Source organism: Corvus cornix, chromosome 15 (assembly GCF_000738735.6).
Source record: "Corvus cornix cornix isolate S_Up_H32 chromosome 15, ASM73873v5, whole genome shotgun sequence".
Lineage (NCBI taxonomy): Eukaryota > Metazoa > Chordata > Aves > Passeriformes > Corvidae > Corvus > Corvus cornix.
Window position 1 is genome coordinate 13,361,848 of NC_046345.1, and position 12,787 is coordinate 13,374,634.

Genomic DNA, 12,787 nt, shown 5'->3' on the forward strand with positions numbered 1-12,787 from the left:
TGCCACTTGTGTATTGTGCTGTCTTGTGACCCAGTCAGACCTGGACTTCTCTTGTCAGGAGCAGTTGTCCTTCCTGAGAAGAGAGATGTTGTCACGGAGAGCCCTCAAGCTGAACAGGAGTCTGGAAGGATTTTGGCTCCCTGGGAAATGCAGTGTGGTGGAGAAGGCAGCAGTGCTTTGGAGTGAGTGGGAGGGTGCCCTTTGACTTCAGGTGACCTTAAATGACTCGTCAAAGCTCACACAGAGAAGTTAAAGCTCAGGAACAGGACTAAGTTCATATCTGCTTCGTAGGGGTGAACATCCAGACAATGCTCCCGTGTCCCTGTTGAGGCTCTCGTTACTGAGGCTGTGTTGTGGTTTCCCTCGGTGCATTCCTCCCCTGCTGCTCTGCGATTGTTCCTTTCTGCAGCTCCTCGGGCTGTCCCCGCTGATAATGGCTCTGATTAGATCGACACGAGGGGGTGACATCTGAGCTTTTCATGCTGTCCTTTTATCTAATGTCCCCCAGCTCGTGGTCCTGTTGTCCCAGCACAGCTAGGTCTGTGGTGATGTTCACTCTCCTGCCTACACTCAGTGAATGATTTATCATCTGTTATCAGTAGGACTCTGTACAGTGTCCAGGGACAATATTTTCTTCCATCTGGTTCCAAGCTGGTGGAACACCCTTCCATATGGTTTTCACATGTAGTTCTCCCAGTACCTCCTTTCTATTTTTTCCCCTCTGGATTCATCATTATGCAGTTTGTCTAACAAGTACACTTTGTTTCACTTTATAAATTAACCACATGCATGAATTAAAACTTCAGCAAATGTGGATATTTCTTAAATGACAGAGAAAACCTTCACAGCTGGGTGAATCTATCTTCTAGGAGAAACATCCAGTCCCACGACGTACTGGGAATTAATTGCTGCAGCGTTTCGCTCCACTCCTCAGGCACACATCAGCCTGGGGCTTGTTCTGGAATTAGAATGTGTGGGGATGTCCTTGGTTCAGTTCTGCACTATGAAGGTGCTGGTTGCAGTTACAGGTTCATGGTGTGAGCAGGATAAAGACCACAAAAACATCTTTTTATGTGGATTGTCTTGAGTCACTGGCAGTGATTCCCCATGACTTGATATTGGGCATTCCAAGAGCCAAGCAGCTCTGTCTCACCAGTCCTCTGGGTGCTCCAACCTCCTCCATCAGGATCCCTTGCTGCTGCGTTTGTTGCTCTTTGCAGATAACTTTTTTGCTGTGGTCTTTGTTGATTTTGTGTTGTTAGACCTGGTAACACACTTTTATCTTATCTGCCTTTTTCTCTTCTTTGCTCTCGCTGTTGTTTGCCATTCCAGGATAAATACAGAGCCGCCTGCCCCCGGGGGCCAGTGAGCTGCGTTCCTCCCCCCAGACCGTGCAAATATTTGCAGCAGAGCAGCCTCTGAGCCCCGAGACGTGAGCAGCGACACGGGGAGGTGCAGCCCAGGGCAGGGGCAAGGCCAGAGGGTGTGAAACCAGCACACGGCCCCCCGGGCAAGTGGCCTGGGGAGTTTAGGAAGCTCTTGCGTGGTCTCCAGAGCAACAGGGAAACGGGGACTTGACTTCAGGGTGTACTCCCACTGCTGGGATGTGCTCGATGATTCAGGAGCTGCTTGTTCAGAAAATCCTGCTTCTGAAGTGACTGACACCTTAGAGCTGCTTCTTCTGGCAGAGTCACCTGGAGTATCACCCCTCCTTTATGCCCCGTTCAGAAGCAGAGGATCTCAAGCAGCTTGAGGTGTTTGGTGTGTCTGTCCAAGATACACAAGCCGTTGCTAGTGCAGCCCTCACACCAGGGAGCACATGAAGCAGTAATTTTTTAAGCTGTTGAGGTCAATGGAAGCCAGTATTCTCACCAGAAAAAGACATTTCCACTTTTCCTCCTTCCTTTAGCTGCTTTTCCATGCTTTCTGCTCCTTCGATAGCACAGATGTTCTTCCAGCTCCAAGGCAGTGCCCACAAATGTCAGAAGGGATCTGTGGCTGGTGTTACCTTAGAGCTGTGCCCTCATTCACTGGCTGTGGAAGGCACACACTGGTGTCCCTCAGTGCCCGTTGGGGCGGTGCCGCTGCTGCCCGGGGGATGCCCGGGGCTGGAGGCACTGCTGCCAGAGACCTGGGCTGCTTCGTCCTGTAAGGGCTCTTCCCCCTTGCTGGCTCCCACCTCTCTCCCCTCCCTCACCTTGGCTTTGGTGGGTTCACCAGGACAGTTTTTTTGTGTTGGTTTTGGGGGTTTTGCTGTTTGCTCACGGTTGCCTTTTCCCGGTTTGAAGTTTGCCGGCCCCGGGGCCAGTGACCTCTCTGGAGCTGCTGGGGTTATGGCCAGGGAGGTTATTCCGTGTCCATCAGGGCTCTTGGTCCACACTGGATCCCTCCTGAGGGCATTGATTGATGGCCTTGTGCCAACCAGAGTGACCCTGGTCCAGCAGCTCTGCTCCCTCCCCCACGGCCGTGTTTGATGCCCATCAAAGAGGTGCTCAGGTCATCAAACAGCCAATTAAAACAATCAAGAGGGAGGAGTGGAAGAGGAGGCCTTAACTCTTTCCACCCCATCATAAACACCTTTGTGGAGCCAGATTTTTCTGCCAAAACAAGGGCTGTGAGGGAGGTGAAAACAGAGATCCATCTCAATAAAATTTATCTGTGGGATCTCTTTAAAAATTGAGTAAGCAGAGATCAGGAAACAATTAACTGTCTATGTAGTTGTCAGTTATTTAGGGCCTGGAATGAGGCTGGATCAGTGGCCTTCCTTTCCATTTTATATTTTGTTTCTGAACAGCACATCGTAAAGCAGCCCGTGAAATTCAGCCTAGGGTAATGAATATATAATAATCCATCTCAAACTCCAACACTGCTTGGAAGAATTGGATTTTCTCTCATGGCTGTTGCTACCTGAAAAGGAGAAAGACACTCCCATTACAGCTGCTGGCAGCTGACAGCTGGCAGAAGGCAGTAAATTTGGAGTTATTTAGCATCAGCTTCTGAATAATGGCATCAGAAGGACAAGCTCTTCACTTGAGGAACCTGACAAGGGAGAAGTGCTAGAGCTGGGAATTAAGAGAACCACTGGGATCAGGGGTAATAAAAGGTCTGTGATCTGCCAGGGGCTGGTGCTCAGACCAGTGCAGGGTCAATCCCATTGTTTCAGTGCTAATCTGGGGGCTGTGTTGTAAGATCATGCAGCCTTTCCTGAAATGCCAGCAAAAATGCACAAGAACACAGATTATTTTGCCTGTTGAGCTTCAACCCACACTTACTGTGAAGTTTTCAGGTACCAGTTTTGTGGAAATGCTGACGAGATAAAGACTGGTTGAGGGTTGAGTGTAGAGAGGTTACTTTTTGAACAACTCAGCACATCCACACTCAATTCCTGGTCCAGACACAGAATTTCAGAGGCATTGTTCTGTACTTCAGTTTCTGGCCTATAAAAGAGGGAACAACTCCTTGTTTTTCCCCAAGAACACTAAAATCTGTGCAACACAGTAATGCTAAAAACAGTCTTGGTGTCTGAATAAGGGAAGACAAAAAAAATCCCCTTCTTCCCTGCAGAAGATACCCTGTTATGCTTGAGTGCAGCACACACTCCTCCCAGATCTTCCTCCACCTGCTTGTACTTGTTCAATTTTTGCTTTAATATCGTCATCTAACTAATGCAAAGGCATTGAATCCATTTTCTGACTGTTGGGTAAATGATGGTTAAGTGTCAGGAGATTTATTTAATTGTCTAGCTATTAAAAAAAAAAAAGTAGGCCTGCTGAGTGAAAGCTTTTATGCTTTTAAATGAGGTATTGTTGTGATTAGAGTTTAAACAGCAATGATCTCCTCAAAAATGCATTGTCAATAATTGCTGGCTTGTTTGATTGTCCACATAACTGTACCACCCTCACTGCCAAGAAACTCATCTGACCCACCAATGATAAGAATAGCTATTTTTTTCCATTAAGTGTGCAGCACATCTAATGTTGAGGGCCAGGAACATCTTCATTAGGCAGTACGGAAAGTGAACACATTGTTCGTGAACCAGCCTCCAGAATAATGGACTGGAGAGACTTCAGAGGTGAGGGATGGAGGTTGTGGGAGTGGGAAAGGGGCTTAAAGCTTCACAAACCACATACAGAGAGGGTTTGAGTGGGCAATTGATTCCCTTAAGTGTCCTTGAAGAGGCCGGTCTAGAGGTGGAGAAGCTCCAGATGACTCATTGTGGTCCTGCTCAGTCTCATCACAGCATCTCAGTGCTCATTTTACTCTTCTGTATTTCTTTAATTCAAAAAGCCAAGAATCCAAGGGTAGTTCAGCTGGCATAACCCAAACCCACAGCACCACCACGGCAGGTTCCTGGGGCCGGGTGGCAACCTGCAGGTCAGGTGGCTGCTCCTCAGCTCACCTGGATGTCTCAGAGACTGCTCTGGGAAATGCAAACAGGCCAACCCTTTTCTTTATGGTTTTTTGTCCCGTGGGAAATCCATTTCCCAAGTGAATGCCACTTCCCCGCTAGCCCTTGTCCCAAAATCTGTGCCAAGTGTGCAGCTCAGGATGAGGTTTTGCCAGAGCACTTGGCTGCTTTGGGAGTGTGAAGGGCCTGTGGAAAACACATGTTCCTACGGGCAAAGAGAGATGTTCTTCCCTGTCCTCCTCCACGTGTTCCTGAATTTCCCATTCACTAGTATATTTAGGCACTGAGAGCTGCTGTTTCCAGGTGTCAGGCCTGGGTAGGATTAAGGCTGACACTTGCCCTAAGACTTGAGCAGGAATATTCGCTTCCCATTTCTCACTGGCACCCCCTGCTTGGGGAATCCCGGGCAGGGCCAGCGAGGAGAGCCCGGCCGTGTCCCTGGCAGCACCCCAGGCAGCAGAGCAGGGCTGGTGTGGGCAGGGCTGAGCTCCCGTCCCCCTCCCTGCCCTCATCACTCCTAAGTGCCAGTGAGGCACTTTCGGCATTTGCTGCCTGCTCCTCCCTCGCGGCTGGACAGCGATTGCTCCCTGTTGGAGAGCTGTCAGCGAGGGCAAAGCCATCCATCCCGGTGGGAAGTAATCTCACCCAGCAGGGGGGCACCTCTTCCCAGCCAAAACAACAGGGCTTTGACAGCCCTGATGTATTTATTATCTTCTGTGGGGCAGAAATGCTGCCACAGCAGGCAGCAGGGTGAGGGGAGGATGCTGCTGGTGACTTGGAAGAGAAAGCAAGGAAAAGCACAAAGTGCCAAGGAGCTGCCTGCAGGGAGCAGGGGGTTGGAACTGGATGGTCTTTTAAGGTCCCTTCCAACCCAACCATTCTGTGGTTCTATGATAACGGGACAGGAGGAAAGAAAAAACTTATTGTAAAAAGGCAGTTCCTTTATTTATGCACTTAACTCATCTCCTGGACTTGAGAGCTGACAAAAGCGAAGAGCAAGTGCAAAGGCAGAGGTTGCAGCCCAGATGGGCCGTGGTGTCCCAGCCAGGCTGGGGGCTTGGGGGTGGGTTTGGAGAGCTGTCACCGTGTGAAGAACACAAATCCCTCCTCTTGTGCTCCTTGTCCTCAGGGCTTGGCTCCCCTCTGGCCTTACACCACAATCTGGGAGGCTCTCACACAAGTGCCATTTGTTAGATGCTCTTCCCAGCCCCAGTTTGGGTCCATTTTCCCTCTGCAAAGTATCAAAGGACATTTCGACTTTAAGGACAAAGTCAGGTGTTCTGCCAGGTGTTTTCAGGGGCACAGTTATGTCACATCCTCTGCAGCTGTGCCAGTTCAGAGGGCTCATCCAATTTAAACTCAGCCTCCTTACCAGGTGTGGACTCCTGGGCAGCAGTGGGGGTTGGTCAGGAGCCTGGGCTTTGGGAAGCCCCCGGCTAATGTGGCTTCTGACCTGATCCATTCCTTTTACTCCAGTCTTCCAAGAGTTAAATCCCCTCACAAAAATCAAGAAATGTCTCTAGCTAAAAGGTCCCTGATGATGTTGAGGTGTTTTCTATTAGCAGGAATTTAGTACAAATTGGCAGGGCCTGGGTGCACCCATAGGGTCTGTTTGCCCTAACCAGCCTCACCTGGGCTCATCCACCGCCTCTGCTCATCGGTCCAGGAGCTGTATTTAAGCTCAGTCCCTCAGTCCTGCTCTGGTTTGCCAGGCTGGGCTCATCTTTGGATTTTCTCTTTGTGGCTCACATGGAGGATTTAAGTTTAGAAGTTATATATTGGGATAAAAATCCCCTAGTTCTGCAACTGGGGTGTGTCACCTCTTGTCTGTGCTGTTTGGAGCAGAGGAAAAGAAGCCAAGCTGTGCTGATGACTGAGAAGTGAACTGTATTGTTCTCAGTCTCTGTGTAACATGGTGAGCAGGAAGCAGGCAAGTGACTGTGGAGTCTTCTGGAAGGATGAGGAAAGTGCCATGAGGAAAACTCACTGTGGAGAGACGTGGCTTCTGCTGGAATCAGCTGAGGGACTGGCTGAAATGAGCAGCTGCTGCTTCAGAGCTGCCCCTGCTGCAAAGGACCCAGGTGGGAGCGACTGGAAGAGAGGGAAGGGAAGGCACTGACTGCAAGTAAGCGAATTTTACGTGTGGTTGGGAAGACAGTTTGGAGAGTGGGGTAGAAGACATGTTGTAGTGGGCAGCAGGGCTGCAGAGTGGTGCCTCATCAGGGAGGTGGCAGTGTTCCCAGGTGGGTTGGGCAGTGGGTGTGTTTGAGAGCCAGCTGGATGGACTTCTTTGGATAAAACTCTTTGGATAAACTTCTCTTCAGAGAAGTGTTGAAGGTTGGCAGCTTGTTAGTACTGAAAGGTGCTCACCTGATTGTGGTTGGAGCGTGGCTGAGGAGAAGGTGCATGAGGAGCTCACTTACCTGTGTTGAGCTTTTCTTCTTGTTGTGTTGAAGTTGGCTGTTTGCTTGGTTTTCTGGACAAATGTGGAGGGTGGGTAAAGTGTTTTCTTGGCTGAAGAGAGACCAGATAAGTTAATGCCTCTATGTTAGACTTGAATTGTTAAAAACTGCTTTAAAGTGCTGAGGTTGTTTTGGTAGTTCACAAAATCATTCTGGAGTGAAGAGCTGAGTGTGATCCTGCTCAGACTGGCTGAACAGCAGAAATTGGACTAAAGGCTGTGGTACAGTGAACATCCAGTGTCTCTCTTTGCTAGCTGTTTCTCCTTACACACTGTTTGCTGAGAACTTTATGGCAATGGAAATATTGCTGTTATTGGTGCAGCCAGGAGCTGCTGATATGGGTTATTTAATGAAATCTTGATGTTTTGTGTGGATTGCTGTAGTGCTACAAAGCGCTCTTGGAGCAGGTGAACCTTGCTTTGGAAGAGGTGAGTGTGTCTGTGTTACTGAGGGTTTTCTAGATGTCTTACAGCAGTTGTTTTACAGTGTATCATGGATACTCACACTGGTTTTTCCCTTTGGCATGACCCAGGTTACTACAAGAGCACAAAGGGGCTCCCCAGCTATTGATTAGTCCAACTGCAGTGGCAAGCCTTGGGTAGCTGAAGTTTATTGGCCACAGCAGTTGGATGCATTTGTGGTATCAACTCTGAACCCCTGCAAAGTGTCTCCTCCTCTTGGCTTCCAGCTCTACAGGGGAAATGTTGTGCTGTGCTGGCCAGCTTGGGGCTTTAGATTATCTGCAGAAGTCCCAGAAGCATAGGAATCATAGGGTGGTCTGGGTTGGATGGAACCTCCGAGATGATCCATGGGCAGGGGTGTCACCCACTGGGTCAGATTGCTCAAGGCCTCAGCGTATTGCCTGACAGAAACATTGATTCCTTTTGGGATTTATCTGTTCAACTCTTATTTAGGGGAATAAAAACTGTGGTAAGGGCAGAGTATGATACTGGTTTAGGTCATTAATTTTTATTTTTTTTTTTTTTTTTTTTTTTTTTAGTTTTCTTTTTAAATTTTTTGTTTTAATTTATGTTGAATATATGAAAGAAGGGGCTAAATGCAGTCCTTTGGGGTAGGAATACCTGTGTAAACTTCTTGCTCATGATGAAATGGTTTGGAGGAGGAGGAAAGCTTTGCAGTGTGCCCCCGGGGGTGGGTTGCCAGGCTAGTCTCCTCTGGAAGGCTGTTCCACAGCCAGATTGTTTTCCTTGGAAATGCTTTGTTCCTGTTGTGATCCGTGCTGGGCTTTGTGACCTGTGAGTTGCTGGAAAAGCATCTGCATTGGCAGTGCTCTGGGTGAGGGAGGCAGGGCAGGGGTGCTTCAGCCTCCATCACTCCTGTGCCCTCACCAGTTCTCCCCTCACCCTGGTTCTGGAAGAGAGGCACAAGTTCAAGTGGGAAACAGGCAGGGGTTTACTCCTGTAGCTGTTACGTGCCTGAATTCAGGGTTTGCTTTCCTCCTCCAGCCCTTCTGGCAGCCCAGTCCTCCCTCCACAGCCGCTGAAGTCAGACGTGTAAGGAGTGACTCCTCACTAAGCATGGCTTTTCCTGTGTGTGCCCAGCCTCAGCCCAGGCTCTGGCTCTGTCCTGCTCTGGTTTCATCCCTCTCTGAGCTGCTCAAGTGTCAGAGCTCTCCTCACCCCCCCATGGACCTGTGCTCCAGGCACCGTGTGCTGCCCTTAATGGCTTGTCCAGTCCTGGGTTCTTGTGGCCATGCTCTTGGTTTCCTGTCGTATTTCATGGCTTTTGATGGCAGCTCAGCTGAGGAGTTACGGAATTCATATCCTCCCTACCTAGGAGAAAATGGCAACTGGAAGATTTAATGTCCCAGAGGGTTGGTGTAGGAAGTTGTACCAGAGGGGAGGAGGAGGGAGCTAAAGCTTGAGGTCCTTCACAAATCTCTGTGAGTCAGGCTTTGCAAAGGTGGGAAAGCTGTGAATTAGCCCAGCTGAATCACGTGCTGGCACAGTGTTACAGCACTTGTACTGAACTCCCTTCCCCACCAGGAATTCCAGGATTTACATTTGGAGGAAATGGCCTTGTTTCATATGGTGATGGATTTCATTCACCAGCACACAGTGCTTGGGGAATCAGGAAAGACAAACTCCTGCTAAAATCTCTCACCTCTTCCTCTGTGTTGCTTTGGGGTCACATTAGGATCAGGTCCTGATATCCCCAGCAAACATTGCATTTTGGGGTTTCCAGGAGAGGCTGGAGCTGCCCCTTCTGTACAATACTGGGGATGAAAGCCTGTTTTGGGTGGTGATTTGCTACTGCTTGGTGGACACTGACCAGCTTCTGGGGAATTCTGGGCTGGAAACATCAGCCCTGGTCACTCATGTGCACAGCGCATGTGGTGTGTGTTAGTGACATGCTGTGGCTGGACTCCAGACAGTGTCTGAGCTCTGGTCCTCCTCTAGAGCTAGTCCTTTAATGAGGAAAAAGGTTGATTGTGGGATTTTTTTTTTTTTCCTTTCAATTGTACTATCCCTCTAAACCCAAAGCTTTACCATTTATATGGCCTAAATCCCAGAGCTGCAGCCTGGCTTTGTGTGGCAGCAGTTGTGATGAAGCCAAATGTCAAGGACTAGCAAAGAGAAGCTGTTGGTTGGTGCATTTTACTGTTTACATGTTTATTTTTTTTCCCTTAAAAAACAAAGCGTTCAGTTTTATAACAAGCTGTAATGGAATAGTAGCTTTAAAAAGATTCCTTCATTTTCTTCCTTAAAAAAGTAAAAGCTTCATTTCCCTCCCAAACTTACCAAAAAGTGTTTCAGCACCAAATTATCTTGAAGTCCTCAAAAACAGAAAAAGAATTTAGAGGAGATGGAAAAAAAAAAATTTAAATGCTTTTATAGATGGAAGATTTTGTGAGAGTCATTTAGGGAGAGGCAGCAAAACCTACAAAACCAAATATTAAAAGTGCTGGTGGTCGGACGGCAACTGTTTTTGGGCAAAGACACAAATTCAGTCCTAGAACAATAGCAACTGCTCTGTGGCTCTTGGAGGGTTTTCCCCTCGTGGATGTGTCGGATACGGAGCTGTCTGGTTGCTTGTTACCAGAGTCATGTTAGTGAAGCTGTTCCTGCCACGTGGTCTGTTCTTATCTGCCTCTTCTGACAGGAGACATCAGAAGCAGGAGCAGAAACTATTCAATCATAGTGACAGAACCCCTTGCTTTGGATGGTAAAATGTTCTGTAGGTTTCGTATCTGTAACCTCCTGTTTGTTTCTCCGCTCGCATCCAGCACCTTTGATGAGATCCAGCACGAAGGGTGGTTCTGGGAGATTCCTGCCCCGCTCTGCAGGGCTCCAAGGGCAGGATCCCAAACCCTGAGTGCTTGTTCTGGCTGGTGAGCGAGCAAGGAATAGGATCAGTGGGAAGGGACCCACAGGGATCATGGATCCAGCTCCCAGCCCTGCCCAGACACCTCAACAACCCCACCCTGGGCATCCCTGGCAGCGCTGTCCAAACGCTCCTGGAGCTCTGGCAGCCTCGGGGCCGTGCCCATTCCCTGGGGAGCCTGGGCAGTGCCCAGCAGCCTCTGGGGGAAGAACCTTTCCCTAAAATCCAGCCTGAGCCTGCCCTGGCCCAGCTCCAGCCGCTCCCTGGGTGCTGTCCCTGAGCAGAGATCAGAGCTGCCCCTTGGGAGGAGCTGCAGCCCTCAGTGAGCTCTGCCCTCAATCTCCTCCAGCTGAACATTCCAACTGACCTCTGCCATTCCTCTAGACCCTTCACAATTCTTGTAGCTCTTGTTTGGAATAGGTAGACTTAGTGGGTGACTAAGGATTGTCCTAAGTTTTGTTCTGTCACTAGTGGGAACGCAGTACAAGTGAGAAAATGTAACTGGTGATACCTACAGATTTTTTCAGCCCTCTACCAGGTGTGTCTTCCCAAAAGCTTCACAATTTATCTTATGTACGTGGTGTCACCTGGTTGGTGGTGTGGAGGACCTGGAGCTTGTTGATAGGGGCTGGATTCCCAAACCAGGTGCTGTCCTGCAGAGTGGCCTCAGCCAGGTCCCATCACTGCTTTGTGCTGCATTCCCTGGCTGCAGAATGGGGCTGGTAACCAGCTCAGCTGATGATGAGGGTGAAAGGAGAAAGAAGTCTTCTCCTTGGATGTTTGTCATGATGCTGACCCACATCCACACAGTCAAAGTGTGTGTAAGCTGCAGAGGGCAGTTGCACAGAACAGCATCTGGGCACATCCAGGCTGGCAGATCCCTGCCTGCACAGAGGTTACGAGCATCACTGCAAGGCAGAGAGATTGGCTGATGCTCCCTATTTAAAGGGAAGATGTGTGGGATTTCAGGCTCAAATTCCATGGAAGGACAAAAGGACATTTGTCAGGCCCAAATCTATGGGTGGCAGTGTGCGGCTTCAGTGGTGCTCATGGCAGGATTGTAGTGGATATGTAACATGTGGGTGTGGATATGTAGTACATGCCTTGAGTCCGATGCACTTGTAAGTCCTGTGTCCTTAAAATCCTGTAAGATCCTGTGGAGCAGCTGGATTCCTGCCCTGGCTCCTCTCAGAGCAAATTTTGTGTCCGCATTGGGGTGTTACAGACTTTTTACTCACTTCATCCCCCTGCTTTTCCCCTTCTTCCTTCTCTGTCCCAGTTTAAGGGGACTCCTCCCACTCCCCTGCCCAGGGACAAGGGGCTTTAGAAGGGATTTTTAAGGGCCTTAGATGGGGATCCTGTCACTCCAAGGGCACCGGCAGCAGCGCCGCTGCTGTGTCTGCACCGTGCTGGCCATTGCTGACATCCAGCTTCTCCAGGAGCGGGATGAAATCCAAGTGGCAGGGTAGGCACCTCTGAGGAGATGGCTCCTAACTGTTCCCACAGAGCTTGAAGGAAAAGATTTGACGGATTTACAGAGGAAAATAGCTGAGAAGGGATTGATAAACACACAGAGAGATCTAACTAGTGTGTCCCATCACTCTGAATAGCTGATCATAGGGAAAGTGCTTCAGGGCAGTGTCGGGAAGGATTTGTTGATGTGAACTCGTGTCTCCCTGAGAGAATCATGCTGTTTCGGGGAAGGGACCATCCAGGGAAGGTTGTCGTGAGGAAAAATGCAACAACAGTGGGGTGGGCATGTGTGTCAGGAGCAGTTGGTGAGATGCTCACCAGTGCTGTCTGAAGGCAGAGCTGTGAGGTTGCCAGCCAGGGCTTGGGAGCTGAGCGTCCTGCCAGCAACAGCACCGAGCCAAACCCCAGTCCCAGTGCAGGCACTGGCCACAACAGGCCTTCCATGCCAGCCAGGATCCCAGGCATGAGGAATTCCGTTCCGCAGTTGGCAATCTCCAGTAGATCCTGTGCTTAGGCTGCCCTGCAGCAGTCAGCAGTGTGAACTGGCTTAGCTGAGCATCTCTGCTATAAATCACTTCCTACAGTCCCTTCAGTGGCAGGAAAGGCTCAGGACGGGAGAGAAACCACGGCTTCTGCAGTGACCTCCTCAAGGGTCAGTCTGGAAGTAGTCAGAAAGGTTTGGGCAGCTCTTGCTTGAAGATCTGGGGGAGTGTCTGTTGATACATATTAATAGCTTAAGGAGGACCCTGTATCACAAACACCTGGGCTAAAGTGAGCACTCTGCAGTCAGAGTGGGAGGTGTATGGGGGGAACTGCAGAACTGCACTAAATATTCCCCAGAATTCTGCTTTGCCTTAGTTACAGCTCACATAAACCATTGGATGAAGCACTAGGGAAGCTTTTTGCTAGAATTGGGCCAGGGGCAGAATTTCGACCAAAATTACTTGTGAAGTTTTACCTTTTGTGGAAAACATCACTGTCACGTGAACTGTGTCATTTTTTAATGTTGAGTTCCATTTCACCTGCACTGACATATTTGCTTGGACATTTAATGGACTGAACATATATATTCCCAGCAGGGCACAAGGCTTCAAATATT